Below are 19,523 nucleotides of genomic sequence, written 5' to 3'. Positions count from 1 at the left end.
CTTCTGGGTTTCAACATCCTTGGCATGAACCATGGTTCGACTGTCCTTCTGTTCCTGTCGAATCTTCGGTATCTCGAGGTTTTGCTCCTCCAGCTTGGCTACTTTCAGCTTCTGGGTCCTGAGTTCTTCATGAAATGCTTCCTTGTCAAATACGGCTTCCAGAAGGTCCATCTTAAAATTCTTGATGTAATATTCCAGATCCTGGTGATACACTAGCTAAGGTTAAAACTCCATCTTTTGCTGATAGGTGCTCCATTAGCCCTTTTGTCATCCAATCCTTTCGAAGAAATGCAGGCTTAACTCAGCATGGTGACAATAGCATAAGCGGGCGATAACATCATGGATAGCTGTGTTTCTTCCCTTGTCATTACCATGAGCTATCATTCCATAGTTGATATCTCCTCCATTAGGGTTTTCTTGACAAAAACTTTGAGCTCTAATGCTCCATGTTCCGGTGTTTCTCCGACACACCTTGATCTCGGGTATTGACAGCTTCAATAGTCTGACAATTTCCAGAAGGGTAGCCCTCCTAGGTCATACTAATCTGGAAATTCTTCAGAGCCTTCAAATTCTCCTAGTCTTCGGAGTCTTCAACCGTTGTAGTTTCCATCATCATAATGCACGGTAAAATCCTACTCATTCCGAAATGGTCTTTGATATCTGATATCTTGTACTTCTTGGAGTGGTCTCATCAGTTGAATCTTCGTGTGGTCAAAAAGGGGAAAGGGGTAGTCTAACTAAAAGGGAATATTTTATAAAGCTCAGAAAAGAAGAGAGGTAAAAGATCCTTTTCGAAAATAAAGTTTAGAGAAAAACTTTCCTATGGGCTTACCGGTTTCTAGGGGTCATTTCCTACAGTCAACATGTGCTCTGATACCATCTTGTAGCGACCCGACCTCCGACGGTCAAGTCTCTGTGCTTAAGTGTCATCCCTGGATCGGTATGCTGACACACACAATACTCGAGGATTTATACCAGAGGTAAATCACATGTATAGAGTAACGTAAATACTATTACCTCAATCCAATTAGCGGAAGTAACAACAAGGTTGTGGATTCCCATCAACACCAACGACAAAGTTGAGTGTAGAAACCGTAACCATAACGTATCACTTACTTGTCGTAAGATTTCTGCAACATGAAACGTTGCAGCCACAAAGGGTCAGTACATTGAATGTACTACAAATTCACACCATAGGATAATGATGAATAATAGCTATCACTACATGCATATTTGGCTGGTGGAGGCTCTAAGTTTAATGTTTTGCATAAAGCCAATTTTCCTCTACAACAAAGGAATATAATTTATTTAACTACAAAGTTTGTTAAAAAATATTGAGAAGGTTCCTCCAACTCAATCCCAAAATAATAATTATACGTGATGAGATCAAATCAATAATTCAAATACCAAATACTCAAGATGTCCATAACCGGGGACACGGCTAATCATGATTCGTTTGTACACTCTGCAGAGGTTTGCACACTTTTCCCCACAAGACTCGATCTCCTCCGTTGGATTTCTCGCACTACATGGTGTTTGAGAAACGGATGACCGAGACACAGTCTTTCAGAAACATTAACTCTTTACTCTGGGTAGACAGTTACACCTACTTTCACCTACATCTGCTAGCCTACCACTGAAAGAGGTCATGCAACCAACTCAACTATGCTAGAGCCCATAATAGCTTGTGGCTGCACACGGAAGTTTCTAGCATGAAGAATCTTATGATCCCTTTGAGCCTGGGTGGCGAACCAAAGGACATCACTGGTATATCCCCAGGTGCCCGCAACCATTCCACCCAGATGTGTATTTAAGTAGCGACCTTAAGTTAACCATTAATTAATAATCTCACATCTGTCATGGATACACTCAAACCCAATCCACGTCTACGAGCATAGTATAGTAGTAAGCATAACGTAGAAGTAACTCCCAAGGGTTTGATATTAAAAGGCAATAGGTTCTACCTCATCATCTACTTCCCAATACCCACAAGTTAACAAATCCTATCCATGCAATGTTTGAGGGTTGAAACTAATGCATAAAAACTGGGTAATAAAGGGGTATGATCAAAGTGTGAACTTGCCTCGTACTATTGATGAAGATGGTTCGCACTCATAACTCCTGATAGTTCTATTGGTCACACTCCGGCCAATCTATCGTAAGCAAGCAATAGTAACCACACATAAGCAATCATTCAGAAGATCAGACAGAACGAGGAAACACTTTGAAAAACTTCAAAACCAAGCAAAAAACTCTTGCAATAGAAAACAATTTCTAACAGTACCAAAATTACGTGGATTTGGCCTTATCAGAAAGTTTAGGTCAAGAGCTTCGATTTGCAAAAAGAATCAACTCAAACGGAGTCACGAAACTCAAATTATGATCAAACGAAGTTCAAATTCAAATCTATTTGAATCAAATTTTAAATTTTCAAAAAATATGTTTAAGTTGTTTTACTGGATAGAGGGGATCTTAGCTAAGAAGTGGGCGTTGGTTTTGTTGGATTTGGATAAACGAGTAAAAAGTAGTGAGAGTTTGAAGATCAGGGACTAATCTATAAATAAAATATTCACGGATGGGTCCCTGGCCGAAATTAAACAGAAAAAGAAAAACTCTACCGAACGAACGTCCGTTACAGAAACCTAACGAATGAAAACATTCGCTAAAACTATCTAAACAGAGAACGTTCGCTACTTAAACGATCTAATAAAAATAAAACCGATCTATATGAATAAACCGAGAAAACCAAAAAAAGGGGTTGGTTCGGTTTTTATACCGGTTCGGCGATGGCGGCGAGGCAGGGTCAACGGCGACGAGGCGGGACGTCGGCGGCGACTGCGGCGAGTGGCGGAAGACGGCGCGGGCGAAGTGCGGCGGCAGCGGCGCGACGATGCGGCGAGGCGAGGCTGGCGGCGTGCTGTGCGAGGCGGCGGCGCGAGATGCGAGGCGGCATGATGCAAGGAGAGGAGGGGGTCCCGGGGTGGCCTTTTATAGGGGCAGGGGAAGGGCGGCGACCCGCGTGGGCGAGGGGCAAGGGGAGGCGTGCCCAACGCGGTCACGGCGGCGGCGACGCCGTGCGATAGGCGGACTGCGGCGAGAGCTCGGGGACGAGCGGCGCGCGACTGGGCCGGGCCAGTTCCCAAAGCTTTTTTAGAAAAAAAACAATTTTGACAGAAAAAATATTATAAACCAAAATAAAATAAAAATATACTATAGGCATATAATATATAAAAGTTTTAAGAAAAATATTTTCTACGACATGAACATTTTCCTAACGTCAAATAAAATCCACAAAAATTAAATAAAGCGAACAGTGCTACTGTTGCAATAATACCTCATAAAAATCATTTTAAAAATACCAAAATGAATTCAAATTTATTTCTCTCCAATTTTCTGATGTAGGGAATCATTTTACCCTATTTTTCGTATATTTTATTTTTGGAGAAAAATAATTTGAATAAAAACCAAATCACCCCAAATTGAAAATAATTTCAATGGTACTTTGAATTTAATTCTTTGAAACTTCCAACTCATATTTCATATGTTTTGAAGAAGTCATTTTATTTTCTCTCATGAAAATCATTGAGTTGCATAAAGTTTCTGAATTGGAAATATTCCCAAATGAAATTCAAATCGTTTCAAAAATCCTTCTCATTTATTTAAACGGAAGAAGTTCATGGAGATCAGAAAAGCAAGATAAATTTTTGGGAAATTCATTTTATTCCCTCTCGTTTAACTTTCAAAAAGTTTCGAATTTCACTCAATTTCACACAGTCAATCAAACAATCAATCATAACTATCTATTTAATATAACATTCCAAAATTTAGAATTTTGGGATGTTACATAATACCTTCGTGGAATTATGCGATATGCAAAAGAAAAAAGATATGAACAATGATGTGGTGAAGATGAAATTATTTCCGGTTTCCTCGCGTGATTCTGCAAAAATTTGGTTTTCCTCTTTGCCTCGCAATAGTATTGATTCTTGGAATAAGTGCAAAGATGCTTTTATCACTAAGTATTTTCCGCCCGCAAAAATTATTTCCCTTAGAACCCAGATCATGAATTTCAAGCAACTTGCACATGAGCATGTTGCACAATCTTGGGAAAGGATGAAAATGATGCTAAGGAATTGCCCAACTTATGGGTTAAATCTTTGGATGATCATACAAATTTTTTATGCGGGATTGAATTTTGTTTCTCGTAATCTTTTAGATTCCGCCGCGGGTGGTACTTTTATGGAAATTACTTTGGGTGAAGCCACCAAATTTCTTGATAATATCATGGCAAATTATTCACAATGGCATACTGAAAGGGCTCCTACTAGTAAAAAAGTTAATTCGGTTGAAGAAATTTCTTCTTTGAGTGAAAAAGTTGATGCTCTTATGAATTTGGTTGCTAGTAAAATTGCTCCTATTAATTTTAATAATATGCCTTTGTCTACTTTGATTGAGCAAAATAGTGATGCTATAGATGTGAATTTTATCTCTCGAAATAATTTCAATAACAATGCTTATAGAGGTAATTTTAATCCTAGGCCTTTTCCTAGTAATTCCTCTAATAATTATGGTAATTCCTATGGAAATCAATCTTATAATAATAATAGGAACACCTCTGATCTTGAGAATAATATTAAAGAATTTACCAACATGCAAAAAGTTTTCAACACTTCCATAGAAGAAAAGTTGAATAAGATTGATGATTGGTCTAGAAGTGTTGATAGAATTGCTCTTGATGTGGAAAATCTCAAGTTGAAAATTTTTGTGCCTAAAGTAGATGAATGAATTAAATCTCTTTATGTCTCTATGGATGAAAGTACGAAAAGAACCGCTACGCTTAGAGCTAAAATAGAATTTTTAGAAAAAGCATTCTCTAGTGATTACTTTCGTAAAAGTGACGAAGATCTTAAAATGATTGGTGTTTATTCTATTGATTCCTTGTTTAGTAAAGTTAAGATTGATGAAAAAGGGACTGGAGAAGACTCAACTTTAGGTAGAAGGCGTCCCGATATTTCGGAGGGTGAAAATCTTGTTGAGAAAATTGATAAAAGTGGGTTTGAAGAGGTCAAAACTTTAACTAGTGATGTGCCCACTCTTTTGGATTACAAAGACTTTAATTATGATAGTTGTTATTTGATTGATTGTGTTTCTTTGTTGCAATCCATGATAAATTCACCCCATGCTTATGAACAAAATAAAGCTTTTACTAAACATATTGTTGATGCTATGATGAAAGCTTTTGAAGAAAAATTGGAATTAGAAGTTTTGATTCCTAGAAAATTGCATGATGAATGGGAACCTACTATCAAAGTCAAGATTAAAAATTATGAGTGCTTTGCTTTGTGTGACTTGGGTACTAGTGTTTCTACAATTCCGAAATCTCTATGTGATGTGCTTGGTCTTACTAATCTTGAAGAATGTTCTTTGAATTTGCACTTGGCGGATTCTACTATTAAAAAGCCTATGGGAAGAATTAATGATGTTCTTATTCTTGCAAATAGGAATTATGTGCCCATAGATTTTATTGTTCTTGATATTTATTGCAATCCGTCTTGTCCAATTATCCTTGGTAGACCGTTTTTATGCACTATCGGTGCCGTGATTGATATGAAAGAAGGCAATATTAAGTTCCAATTTCCTTTGAGGAGGGGTATGGAACACTTTCCTAGAACAAGAATTAAGCCACCTTATGAATCAATCATGAGGGTATCTTATGGATCTCAAACTAAAGATGACAAAACTTAGATCCTTGCTTTACGCCTAGCTAAGGGTGTAAAACTATAGCGCTTGTTGGGAGGCAACCCAATGAATAAAATTTCTTTTTGCTTTTTGATTTCTGTTCTTGTGTGTTTGCACAATTATGCTATTGTTTTGATTGTGTTTTTGTGTTTTAATTAGTGTTTGTGCCAAGTAAAGCCTTTAGGATCTTCTTGGGTGATAGTTGTTTGATCTTGCTGAAAAACAGAAACTTATGCACTCACGAAAATAATTTTCATAAATCACAGAAAGGTGATTTTGCCCTGATTTTTTTGCAGAAGATTAATATACAAATTACCCTGGTCTTCCTATTTTTTCTGAATTTTTGGAGTTACAGAAGTATTCGAAAGAGTTAGATTGCTACAGACTATTCTGTTTTGATAGATTCTGTTTTCTTTGTGTTGTGTGCTTATTTTGATGGCTCTATGGTTTTCTTTGATGAGTTTTTGCCATAGAAAAGTTGGAATATAGTATATATAATACAAAAAAATATGAATTGGTTTGATACAACACTTATAGTAGTGGTTTGCTTTCTTATACTAACGGATCTCACAAAGGTTTTGTTGAGTTTTGTGTGATTGAAGTTTTCAAGTTTTGGGTTATCTTACGATGGATGAAGGAAGGATAGAAGAGCCTAAGCTTGGGGATGCCCCGGCATCCCAAGCTATTATCCAAAAATGAGCAACCAACTACGCTTGGGGATGCCCCCGAGTGGCATCCCCACTTTCTTCCAACGACTATCGGTATTTTACTCGATGCTATATTTTTATTCGTCACATAATATGTGTTTTGCTTGGAGCGTCTTGTATGATATGAGTATTTGCTTGTTTTATTTTGTGTTTTAAGTCATCAACCCTTGCGGGACACACCTATTTGAGAGAGCCAAAATTATGTCATGACTTGTTAGAATTGCTCTCTTTGCTTCACTTAAATTTTTATGAGCAATGGACTTGCTTTAGTGCTTCACTTATATCTTTTTGAGCACGATGTGCTTTAGTATTTTTGAATAAATGCTCTCTTGCTTCACTTAGATTTATTTGAGAGTTAGTAATATTTTAAAGAAACTCTCTCGTGCTTCACTTAAATTATTTTGAGAGAAAGAAAAAATTATGCTCATGATCTCCACTTATATTTGTTTGAGCTTATGAAAAGCAACACATGAAAATTAGTCCCAAATTGATAGATATCCAAGAAGGATATAATAAAAACTTTCATGAAGATCATTGGACAAAATAAACTTGATTCTTAGTAATAGTTTTGAGATATGATGATGTGATATGTCAGTTGTGTTGATGAGTAATTATGCTTTAGTAAGAATATTGGTGTTAAGGTTTGTGATTCCCTATGCAAGTACGAAAGTCAATAATCATGCAATGAAATTATATCCTACTTATGGTGCATTATTCGGTGTTTGTTATGCTTAATGCTTGCTTATGAGATTATTCGTTTCTTGGTTGGTCGCTTCTCAATCTTTTGCTAGCCTTCATTTTGCACTAAGTATGATCTCTTATTGTGCATCCAAAATCGTTTAAACCAGTTTTGCCACATGAGTCCACTATATCTACCTATATGCAGTATTCTTTTGCCGTTCTAAGCAAATTTGCATGTGCCATCTCTAATTTTCAAAATAAACTTATCTTTTGTGTGTTTGTTCGCTCGCGGAGCGGTGAGGGGTGGCTAATATTTTCCATGCTGGATGTGTTATTCTCATGATGAGTGTTTATTCACTTGTCATTGCACGAGAGTAAGGCAAAGGTTTTAGGGATGCCCAGTCCCAAAGTGCAAAAATGGATTTACTTTATGTTGTCAAATAATAAATTCCTTGGAAAGTGTTGGTATGGAGGGCAACCGTGGATACTGCTAGCCATGGAAAGTGAAAGTATGGTGGAAAAAGGAATAAACTTTATTTTCTGTTTGGGAACCGCCTATGATATATCTAGCATGGAAAGTGTTGGGAACTCTAAGTCATTTTCATTGGTGGGATGGATACACCTCCCAAAATGTTTTTATCTCTATTTTTTTGCTATGAGCTCCGGCACCTCTACAAATCCCTACTTCCCTCTGCGAAGGGCCTTTCTTTTACTTTATGCAATTTTTATTTTGAATTTGAGTCTCCATCTTCTCTTATAAAATCACCAACTAGGAGGCAATATGATCGTACTTAAGTATTGGGTGTAGCTAATATTCGAGTGTGTTTCATGAATGGATCAATGGTTGAGCATGATGGGCTAGGGATAACTTATTTTAGCATTGATATTTTGAAAGACATGGTTGCTTGTTGATATGCTTGAGTATCTAAATTATTATGTCAAAACTAGACTATTGCTTTGAATCACATAAAAGTCCAATTGTCCATGCTATAAAGAAAATAATATGATATGACATGTTAGGCATCATTCCACATCAAAAATTCTGTTTTTATCACTTACCTACTCGAGGACGAGTAGGAGTTAAGCTTGGGGATGCTAATACGTCTCCAACGTATCTATAATTTTTGATTGTTCCATGCTATTATATTATCAATCTTGGATGTTTTATAATCATTGCATAGTCATTTTATATCATTTTTTGGTACTAACCTATTGACATAGTGCCAAGTGCCAGTTGCTGTTTTCTGCATGTTTTTTACATCGCAGGAAATCAATATCAGACGGAGTCCAAATGCAATGAAACTTTACAGAGATTTTTTATGGACCAGAAGGAACGTAATGGGCCCTGGCTGTGCCTGGGGGGAGTCCCGAGGAGGGGACAACCCACCAGGGCGCGCCAGGAGGCCCAGGCGCGCCCTGGTGGGTTGTGCCCACCTCGGGTGCCCCCCAGACCGCCTATTTGCTCTATAAATACCCCAATATTCCAGAAACCCTAGGGGAGTCGACGAGATATTCATCCAGCCGCCGCAGAGTCTAGAAACACCAGATCCAATCTAGACACCATCTCGCATGGGGTTCACCACCTCCATTGGTGCCTCTCCGATGATGCATGAGTAGTTCTTTGTAGACCTACGGGTCCGTAGTTAGTAGTTAGATGGCTTCCTCTCTCTCTTTTGATTCTCAATACAATGGTCTCTTGGAGATCCATATGATGTAACTCTTTTGCGGTGTGTTTGTTGGGATCTGATGAACCTCGAGTTTATGATCAGTTATATCTTTTTATATCCATGCAAGTTATTTGAGTTTCTTTGATCTCTTATATGCATGATTGCTTATAGCCTCGTATTTCTTCTCCGATATTTGGGTTTTGTTTGGCCAACTTGATCTATTTATCTTGTAATGGGAAGAGGTGCTTTGTAGTGGGTTCGATCTTACGGTGCTTGATCCCAGTGACAGAAACGGAACTGACGCGTATGTATTGTTGCTACTAAGGATAAAACGATGGGGTCTATCTCTACATAGATAGATCTTGTCTACATCATGTCATCGTTCTTATTGCTTTACTCCGTTTTCCCATGAACTTAATACACTAGATGCATGCTGGATAGCGGTCGATGTGTGGAGTAATAGTAGTAGATGCAGGCAGGAGTCGGTCTACTAATCTTGGACGTGATGCCTATATAATGATCATTGCCTGGATATCATCATGATTATTTGAAGTTCTATCAATTGCCCAACAGTAATTTGTTTACCCACCGTTTGCTATTTTTCTCGAGAGAAGCCAGTAGTGAAATCTACGGCCCCCGAGTCTTCTTTCTCATATATTTGCCTCTGCGATCTATTTTATTTGCTCTTTTTATTCAGATCTATTAAACCAAAAATACAAAAATATCTTGTGCAATTTATTCTTAGTTATTTTGTTTGGCGTTCGATCTATCAATCTACTACAATTTCCTCATGTGCCTTTTCCCATCTTGGGGTGCCACTACCCGAAAGGGATTGACAACCCCTTTAACACGTCGGGTTGCGAGGATTTGTTATCTGTGTGCAGGGGTTGTTTACGTTGTGTTGCTTGGTTCTCCTACTAGTCCGATAACCTTGGTTTCATATCGGAGGGAAATACCTACCGCCGTTGTGCTGCATCATCCCTTCCTCTTTGGGGAAATACAGACGCAACTTCAAGCGACATCACCCCCCCTAAGTACCATAATCCCTCACTCCATCATAGGTGCATGCACTCCCCCCCTAAGTATGATTATCTCTCACTAGCCATCAAGAACACACATATTGCCTCCTTCCATCCATACGTCTATCTTGATATCTCTCGGGGTATCTTCTATCGCGCACACACCTTGTCACTCGATCTCCTACCCATGTAGTCCCATCACGATCTCCAGGGGATCTCTCTATGACAAACATACACTCTCTCCTCCCCATGTCTGCATTTTCTCTGTACGTCTCTCTTGACCTCTCTCCCTTGTTTGTCAGACTCCTCTTGGCCACGTGCTAGGGGTCTTTCTCTCTCGGTTGCAAATAACTACATACTATCTCCTCACCTTGCTTCCGCTGTCGAAGATGCATGTGTGATATGTTGGCATAAGACACACACGTTTTTTCTCTACTTTTATCGTGTGTTGTCCATGTGTCATTCACACATGCACACACACTTTTTTCAGTCACTCTTTTTATTTCGCACACACTCTCTCTAGTTAGGTACTCTCTCACGTCCATAAGCATATGGATGTTTTGAAAAGTCAAACCTCAGAACAGTTAGACCAGGTATATGTGGAGAAAAACATTTACATCTGGACCGATCATTTCATCACAACATGTACTTACTTCATACTATCATTTATCTTTGATATTGTAGATATAAGTAATTTCTTTATAGACTTGGTCAAAGTTTCAAAAGTTTGACTTTAAAAAAATGTTGGCACTACATTATCGAACAGAGGGAGTAGCTCTTTCTCTCTCTGCTATCTCTCAGGGGCCTCCCCTCTCACTCGAACTCTCTATACCGACGGATTATACGCTCACTGTGTCAGCGTATAGCTCCGTATATTGTTTAGTTGACCGGTCAACCGGTCCACATGTTGCCTTGTCAGCTCGTGTTCTCTATCTTCGTGTGCTGGCCCATGTGGTAGTGGGTGAAAATAAGTAAACTAGAGGCCCATCTGACATGCGGTGAAGTAAACAAAGTTGAAACCACTCGGGGTAGCACCCCGCATGCTAATAAATATAGGGCGCATTGAGGACACACTTCTTCCGCGTGAAGGATGCACTCGCGCACAATTCACCACTGCGTGGCGGCATGCACAGAAGGACGCACTCGCGCACACCCATCAGGCCAGCACACAACACACACGGCGAGGCGGCTCGAGCCAAAACCGCATCCGGTGAGCCTCGACTTCATCAGCAGCCTCCCCGACGACATGCTGCTCGTCATCATCGTCCTCCTCCCCACCAAATCTGTCGTGTGGACCACCCTGCACTCCCGGCGGTGGCGCCCCCTCTGGCGCCGCGTCCCCCTCAACCTCACCGTCAACAGCTGCCTCTGCGATGGGGATTGCAAATGCATGGCCGCAGTGAAGGAAATATGCCCTAGAGGCAATAATAAAGTTATTATTTATTTCCTTATATCATGATAAATGTTTATTATTCATGCTAGAATTGTATTAACCGGAAACATGATACATGTGTGAATACATAGACAAACAGAGTGTCACTAGTATGCCTCTACTTGACTAGCTCGTTGATCAAAGATGGTTATGTTTCCTAGCCATTGACATGAGTTGTCATTTGATTAACGGGATCACATCATTAGGAGAATGATGTGATTGACTTGACCCATTCCGTTAGCTTAGCACTCGATCGTTTAGTATGTTGCTATTGCTTTCTTCATGACTTATACATGTTCCTATGACTATGAGATTATGCAACTCCCGTTTACCGGAGGAACACTTTGTGTGCTACCAAACGTCACAACGTAACTGGGTGATATAAAGGTGCTCTACAGGTGTCTCCGAAGGTACTTGTTGGGTTGGCTTATTTCGAGATTAGGATTTGTCACTCCGATTGTCGGAGAGGTATCTCTGGGCCCACTCGGTAATGCACATCACTTAAGCCTTGCAAGCATTGCAACTAATGAGTTAGTTGCGGGATGATGTATTACGGAACGAGTAAAGAGACTTGCCGGTAACGAGATTGAACTAGGTACTGAGATACCGACGATCGAATCTCGGGCAAGTAACATACCGATGACAAAGGGAACAACGTATGTTGTTATGCGTTCTGACCGATAAAGATCTTCGTAGAATATGTGGGAGCCAATATGAGCATCCAGGTTCCGCTATTGGTTATTGACCGGAGACGTGTCTCGGTCATGTCTACATAGTTCTCGAACCCGTAGGGTCCGCACGCTTAACGTTTCGGTGACAGTTATATTATGAGTTTATATGTTTTGATGTACCAAAGGTTGTTGGGAGTCCCGGATGTGATCACGGACATGACGAGGAGTCTCGAAATGGTCGAGACATGAAGATTGATATATTGGAAGCCTATATTTGGATATCGGAAGTGTTCCGGGTGAAATCGGGATTTTACCGGAGTACCGGAGGGGTTACCGGAACCCCCCGGGGGTTAATGGGCCATAGTGGGCCTTAGTGGAGAAGAGGAGAGGCGGCCAGGGCAGGGCCGCGCGCCCCTTCCCCCTAGTCCGAATAGGACAAGAAGAGGGGGGCGGCGCCCCCCCTTTCCTTCTCGTCCTCCACCTCTTCCCCCCTTCTCCTATTCCAACAAGGAAGGGAGGGAGTCCTACTCCCGGGACTCCTCCTGGCGTGCCTCCTCCCTGGCCGGCCGCACCTCCCCCCTTGCTCCTTTATATACGGGGGCTGGGGGGCACCCCAAAGACACAACAATTGATCGTTTGATCTTTTAGCCGTGTGCGGTGCCCCCCTCCACCATAGTCCACCTCGATAGTACTGTAGCGGTGCTTAGGCGAAGCCCTGCGTTGGTAGAACATCATCATCGTCACCACGCCGTCGTGCTGACGAAACTCTCCCTCAACACTCGGCTGGATCGGAGTTCGAGGGACGTCATCGGGCTGAACGTGTGCTGAACTCGGAGGTGCCGTGCGTTCGGTACTTGATCGGTCGGATCGTGAAGACGTACGACTAGATCAACCGCGTTGTGCTAACGCTTCCTCTTTCGGTCTATGAGGGTACGTGGACAACACTCTCCCCTCTCGTTGCTATGCATCACCATGATCTTGCGTGTGCGTAGGAATTTTTTGAAATTACCACATTCCCTAACAGTGGCATCCGAGCCTAGTTTGTGCGTTGATGTTATATGCACGAGTAGAACACAAGTGAGTTGTGGGCGATATAAGTCATACTGCTTACCAGCATGTCATACTTTGGTTCGGCGGTATTGTTGGATGAAGCGGCCCGGACCGACATTACGTGTACGCTTACGCGAGACTGGTTCTACCGACGTGCTTTGCACACAGGTGGCTGGTGGGTGTCAGTTTCTCCAACTTTAGTTGAACCGTGTGTGGCTACGCCCGGTCCTTGCAAAGGTTAAAACAGCACCAACTTGACAAACTATCGTTGTGGTTTTGATGCGTAGGTAAGAACGGTTCTTGCTAAGCCCGTAGCAGCCACGTAAAATTTGCAACAACAAAGTAGAGGACGTCTAACTTGTTTTTGCAGGGCATGTTGTGATGTGATATGGTCAAGACATGATGCTAAATTTTATTGTATGAGATGATCATGTTTTGTAACCGAGTTATTGGCAACTGGCAGGAGCCATATGGTTGTCGCTTTATTATATGCAATGCAATCGCCCTGTAATGCTTTACTTTACACTAAGTGGTAGCGATAGTCGTAGAAGCATATGATTGGCGAGACGACAACGATGCTACGATGAAGATCAAGGTGTCGCGCCGGTGACGATGGTGATCATGACGGTGCTTCGGAGATGGAGATCACAAGCACAAGATGATGATGCCATATCATATCACTTATATTGATTGCATGTGATGTTTATCTTTTATGCATCTTATCTTGCTTTGATTGACGGTAGCATTATAAGATGATCCCTCAGAAAATTATCAAAGTATAAGTGTTCTCCCTTAGTATGCACCGTTGCGAAAGTTCTTCGTGCTGAGACACCACGTGATGATCGGGTGTGATAGGCTCTACGTTCAAATACAACGGGTGCAAAACAATTGCACACGCGGAATACTCAGGTTAAGCTTGATGAGCCTAGCATATAACAGATATGGCCTCGGAACACGGAGACCGAAAGGTCGAGCGTGAATCATATAGTAGATATGATCAACATAGTGATGTTCACCGTTGAAACTACTCCATCTCACGTGATGATCGGACATGGTTTAGTTGATATGGATCACGTGATCACTTAGAGGATTAGAGGGATGTCTATCTAAGTGGGAGTTCTTAAGTAATATGATTAATTGAACTTAAATTTATCATGAACTTAGTACCTGATAGTATCTTGCTTGTCTATGTTGATTGTAGATAGATGTCCCGTGCTGTTGTTCCGTTGAATTTTAATGCGTTCCTTGAGAAAGCAAAGTTGAAAGATGATGGCAGCAATTACACGGACTGGGTCCGTAACTTGAGGATTATCCTCATTGCTGCACAGAAGAATTACGTCCTGGAAGCACCGCCGGGTGCCAGGCCTGCTGTAGATGCAACTGACGACGTTAAGAACGTCTGGCAAAGCAAAGCTGATGACTACTTGATAGTTCAGTGTGCCATGCTTTACGGCTTAGAACCGGGACTTCAACGACGTTTTGAACGTCATGGAGCATATGAGATGTTCGAGGAGTTGAAGTTAATATTTCAAGCAAATGCCCGGATTGAGAGATATGAAGTCTCCAATAAGTTCTACAACTGCAAGATGGAGGAGAATACTTCTGTCAGTGAGCATATACTCAAAATGTCTGGGTATAATAATCACTTGATTCAACTGGGAGTTAATCTTCCAAATGATAGCGTCATTGACAGAATTCTTCAATCACTGCCACCAAGCTATAAGAGCTTCGTGATGAACTATAACATGCAAGGGATGGATAAGACGATTCCCGAGCTCTTCGCAATGCTAAAGGCTGTGGAGGTAGAAATCAAGAAGGAGCATCAAGTGTTGATGGTCAATAAGACCATCAGTTTCAAGAAAAAGGGCAAAGGGAAGAAGAAGGGGAACTTCAAGAAGAACGGCAAGCAAGTTGCTCAAGTGAAGAAGCCCAAGTCTAGACCTAAGCCTGAGACTGAGTGCTTCTACTCCAAAGTGACTCTAGTGCAAGCGGGAGACTGAAGGAAATATGCCCTAGAGGCAATAATAAAGTTATTATTTATTTCCTTATATCATGATAAATGTTTATTATTCATGCTAGAATTGTATTAACGGGAAACATGATACATGTGTGAATACATAGACAAACAGAGTGTCACTAGTATGCCTCTACTTGACTAGCTCGTTGATCAAAGATGGTTATTTTTCCTAGCCATTGACATGAGTTGTCATTTGATTAATGGGATCACATCATTAGGAGAATGATGTGATTGACTTGACCCATTCCGTTAGCTTAGCACTCGATCGTTTAGTATGTTGCTATTGCTTTCTACATGACTTATACATGTTCCAATGACTATGAGATTATGCAACTCCCGTTTACCGGAGGAACACTTTGTGTGCTACCAAACGTCACAACGTAACTGGGTGATTATAAAGGTGCTCTACAGGTGTCTCCGGAGGTACTTGTTGGGTTGGCGTATTTCGAGATTAGGATTTGTCACTCCGATTGTCGGAGAGGTATCTCTGGGCCCACTCGGTAATGCACATCACTTAAGCCTTGCAAGCATTGCAACTAATGAGTTAGTTGCGGGATGATGTATTACGGAACGAGTAAAGAGACTTGCCGGTAACGAGATTGAACTAGGTACTGAGATACCGACGATCGAATCTCGGGCAAGTAACATACCGATGACAAAGGGAACAACGTATGTTGTTATGCGTTCTGACCGATAAAGATCTTCGTAGAATATGTGGGAGCCAATATGAGCATCCAGGTTCCGCTATTGGTTATTGACCGGAGACTTGTCTCGGTCATGTCTACATAGTTCTCGAACCCGTAGGGTCCGCACGCTTAACGTTTTGATGACAGTTATATTATGATTTTATATGTTTTGATGTACCGAAGGTTGTTGGGAGTCCCGGATGTGATCACGGACATGACGAGGAGTCTCGAAATGGTCGAGACATGAAGATTGATATATTGGAAGCCTATATTTGGATATCGGAAGTGTTTCGGGTGAAATCGGGATTTTACCGGAGTACCGGAGGGGTTACCGGAACCCCCCGGGGGTTAATGGGCCATAGTGGGCCTTAGTGGAGAAGAGGAGAGGCGGCCAGGGCAGGGCCGCGCGCCCCTCCCCTCTAGTCCGAATAGGACAAGAAGAGGGGGGCGGCGCCCCCCCTTTCCTTCTCCTCCTCCACCTCTTTCCCTCCTTCTCCTATTCCAACAAGGAAGGGAGGGAGTCCTACTCCCGGTGGGAGTAGGACTCCTCCTGGCGCGCCTCCTCCCTGGCCGGCCGCACCTCCCCCCTTGCTCCTTTATATATGGGGGCAGGGGGCACCCCAAAGACACAACAATTGATCGTTTGATCTTTTAGCCGTGTGCGGTGCCCCCCTCCACCATAGTCCACCTCGATAATACTGAGGCGGTGCTTAGGCGAAGCCCTACGTCGGTAGAACATCATCATCGTCACCACGCCATCGTGCTGACGAAACTCTCCCTCAACACTCGGCTGGATCGGAGTTCGAGGGACGTCATCGGGCTGAACCTGTGTTGAACTCGGAGGCACCGTGCGTTCAGTACTTGATCGGTCGGATCGTGAAGACGTACGACCACATCAACCGCGTTGTGCTAACGCTTCCGCTTTCGGTCTACGAGGGTACGTGGACAACACTCTCCCCTCTCGTTGCTATGCATCACCATGATCTTGCGTGTGCGTAGGATTTTTTTTGAAATTACTACGTTCCCTTACACGCAGTCTCCAAGATCCTTTCATCGCACCCTAGGCCAGCTAGACGCCTTGACATCCGCATGTTCAGTACCAACTGCAAGGTCCAAGCCAAGTTCGATGAGTGGTTCTTATCCCCCGCCCTATATCAGCTCGAGGAGCTCAGCTTTGAAGCTGGACGATGTCGCTATCTGCCGCCGTCCGCGCTCTGCCTCACGCCAACACTGCACCGCGCCAGCTTCAGCTCCTGCTATCTTCCTCAGATTAATGCCGCGCCCGCCCTTCTTCTCCCTCAACTCAAGCAGCTCGACCTCTTCGATGTTGTCATCTCGAACAAGGCTATGGAGCACCCGCTCTGCAGTTGTACTGCACTCGAGTACCTTCATCTTGAGTAGATCCACGGGTTCATTAGCCTCCACATCGCCTCGAGGAATCTCCGATGGATTTATGTGTCTTGCTGGCCCCGCAACAAGACATCAATTGGGAAGAGATCACTCCATTTGTTCCACGTTATGGTCATTGAGAATGCGCCTTTCCTTAAGAGATTGCTTGTATCTGATCTAGAAGGTCCAACAAAAATCAGGGTCATTGACGCGCCGAAATTGACAGCGTTGGTGTACTCGTCTGCCAAATTCTCCGAACTCTTTGTTGGATCCGTAATCGTTCAGGTACAACACTCATCTTCTTCTCCGTCTTCTTGAAATTCACATTTTTAAATTTCTTCTTGATGTATTTACAACCGTCTTCCAGAAATGATTCCCACAAGCTTGACCCAGTCTATGCACAGTGAAGATCTTGGCAATAAAATCTATCGGCCCCAATCTGGATCAAGTTGTTCGATTTCTTACATGCTTTCCGTGCACGGAGAAGCTACTCATCGAGGTGAAACTTCTTTCCTATTAGTAAACGGTAATCACAATGTAGCTCAATTTTTCCGTAATTTTCCCAAATTACGATGACAAGTGTAGTGTTCAAAACTGCGTCTACGCACTGCACCGAAAGAAATGTCTTTAGTATTTTTTCTCACGTGATCAGCTGCATCATTTTGTTGTTGTACTACTATAGTAGCCTAGGCTAGTCATAGTGGAAAGTAACTTGGACTAGTAACTCTATGGTTACCCTAAGAGCAAGTACTACCTCCGTCCTGGTTTACTCTTCCTATTTTGTAGTATCAAAATTTGACCATAGATTTAACTGACAAAATGTTAATGCATGTCACTAAAAAATATATCGTTGGATTCGTATTTGAACATAATTTCAAATGGTATAATTTTTGGTGACATGCTTTGGCATTTTCTTAGGTAAATCTATGGTCAAAATTTTACACTAAATACGAGGTAGTACAAAAGTGGGCTATAACGGCCCTCCACTATGTAGGCCAAAACACGTGCCAAATTCACTTGTGATGCATTTGGCATTGATGCCCCTCCATTGCTCACCTGGTGCCCCAATCTGGATCACCTACTTTGCTCCGGTGCCAAATTAACTCACACAATGAAAAAACACTTGCGTGGGAGAGAGAGAGGACTGAGGCAATAAAAACACTTGTTTGGGAGAGTGAGAGGCTGGTGTAGTTGGTTTGATTGATTTGTTTATACATGCGGGTCTGTGTGCACAGCGATGCCAACTCTCTCACATCGCGAGAGCGGTGCCAAAATCTTTTGATTTGACATCTATGCGTATTATGTGGCATACTTTTGAGAAATATGGCATCGGCCACATAGTGGAAGGCAACAAATGCCCAAGCTCTTCACGTGCTCCTAGGTAAACGAGAGGAAAGACAAAGAGAGAGAGAGAGAGTGAAAAAATATCACTAGCCAGCCAACCCTATCGTATGAGCGAATGATATTGGTACCTCTTGATGACACGACAATCTTATACAACCACCTGCTCTAATATGTTCTCTTCTTTTGCAGATAAAAAAGACCCGAAAGTGAAAAATGTGCTGCACTATAACAATCTCATCGAATGCCTTGATCTCCATCTCACAGAAATTGATTTGATCGACTACCGAGGCAGCACATCTGAGATTAAATTGGTCAGGTTCTTTGTTCTGGAGGCAAGTGTGCTCAAGGTAATGAGGTTTGGCGTTCTCTGGCGCAACAATGAATGGCGTGCTGATCACCGCAAGCGTCTAAGCCTAAATGACAAAGTCTCTGCAGAAGCTGAATTTGTTTTTGAAACATCAAGTGGCCAGAGACTCGGAAATTTATTTGCCCATTAGTGACTTGTCAGGGCAGTGGATTTTACTTTGTACGATAATGCAGCATCCACCTAAAGTAACAAAAGTTCTTACGTAAACTTCCTAGTAATTTCCTCTTCGTAGGTGCATCATTACTCCTAACATTTGTAATACCAATTTGAAACTTGTAATATTGCCGTGTCCTATTCCGGTGTTTTCAGAATCCTGCGAATCAAAGAGGTCCTGAGTTGGTGATGATGTAGTGCCTGCCATCTTTCACCAATAGCCGCCAGATCTAGATCTGGCGCATACAAACCAAACTTCTCCAGTTTTGCAAAAAGATGCCCACACTTGTTCCCTATTTACAAACATCTCCTTGTCTCTCATAATCAGCCTTATCTCCTCCCCACCAGATCTAGAAGGCCATGGAAAAATCTAGCGCGATGGCCGCTGCCGGCGCCGTCCACCCCCAATCTTGGTGTTCCGTGCAATGCACGGGCATCTACGCACGGGAAATTATGTCAAACACGGCTAGTTGTAAGCAGGCTAGCTCTACAACCATGATGATAGTGACTGCAGACGGTGAGGCTGACTATGGTATGCCGAACACGGCGCCTATACTCAGGTGTCATCTCCGGCGCAGGGTCTTGTCACTTCACCGTGAGG

Source organism: Aegilops tauschii, chromosome 1 (genome assembly GCF_002575655.3).
Source record: "Aegilops tauschii subsp. strangulata cultivar AL8/78 chromosome 1, Aet v6.0, whole genome shotgun sequence".
NCBI classification, from domain to species: Eukaryota; Viridiplantae; Streptophyta; class Magnoliopsida; order Poales; family Poaceae; genus Aegilops; species Aegilops tauschii.
Note: the sequence above shows the minus strand (reverse complement) of the source record.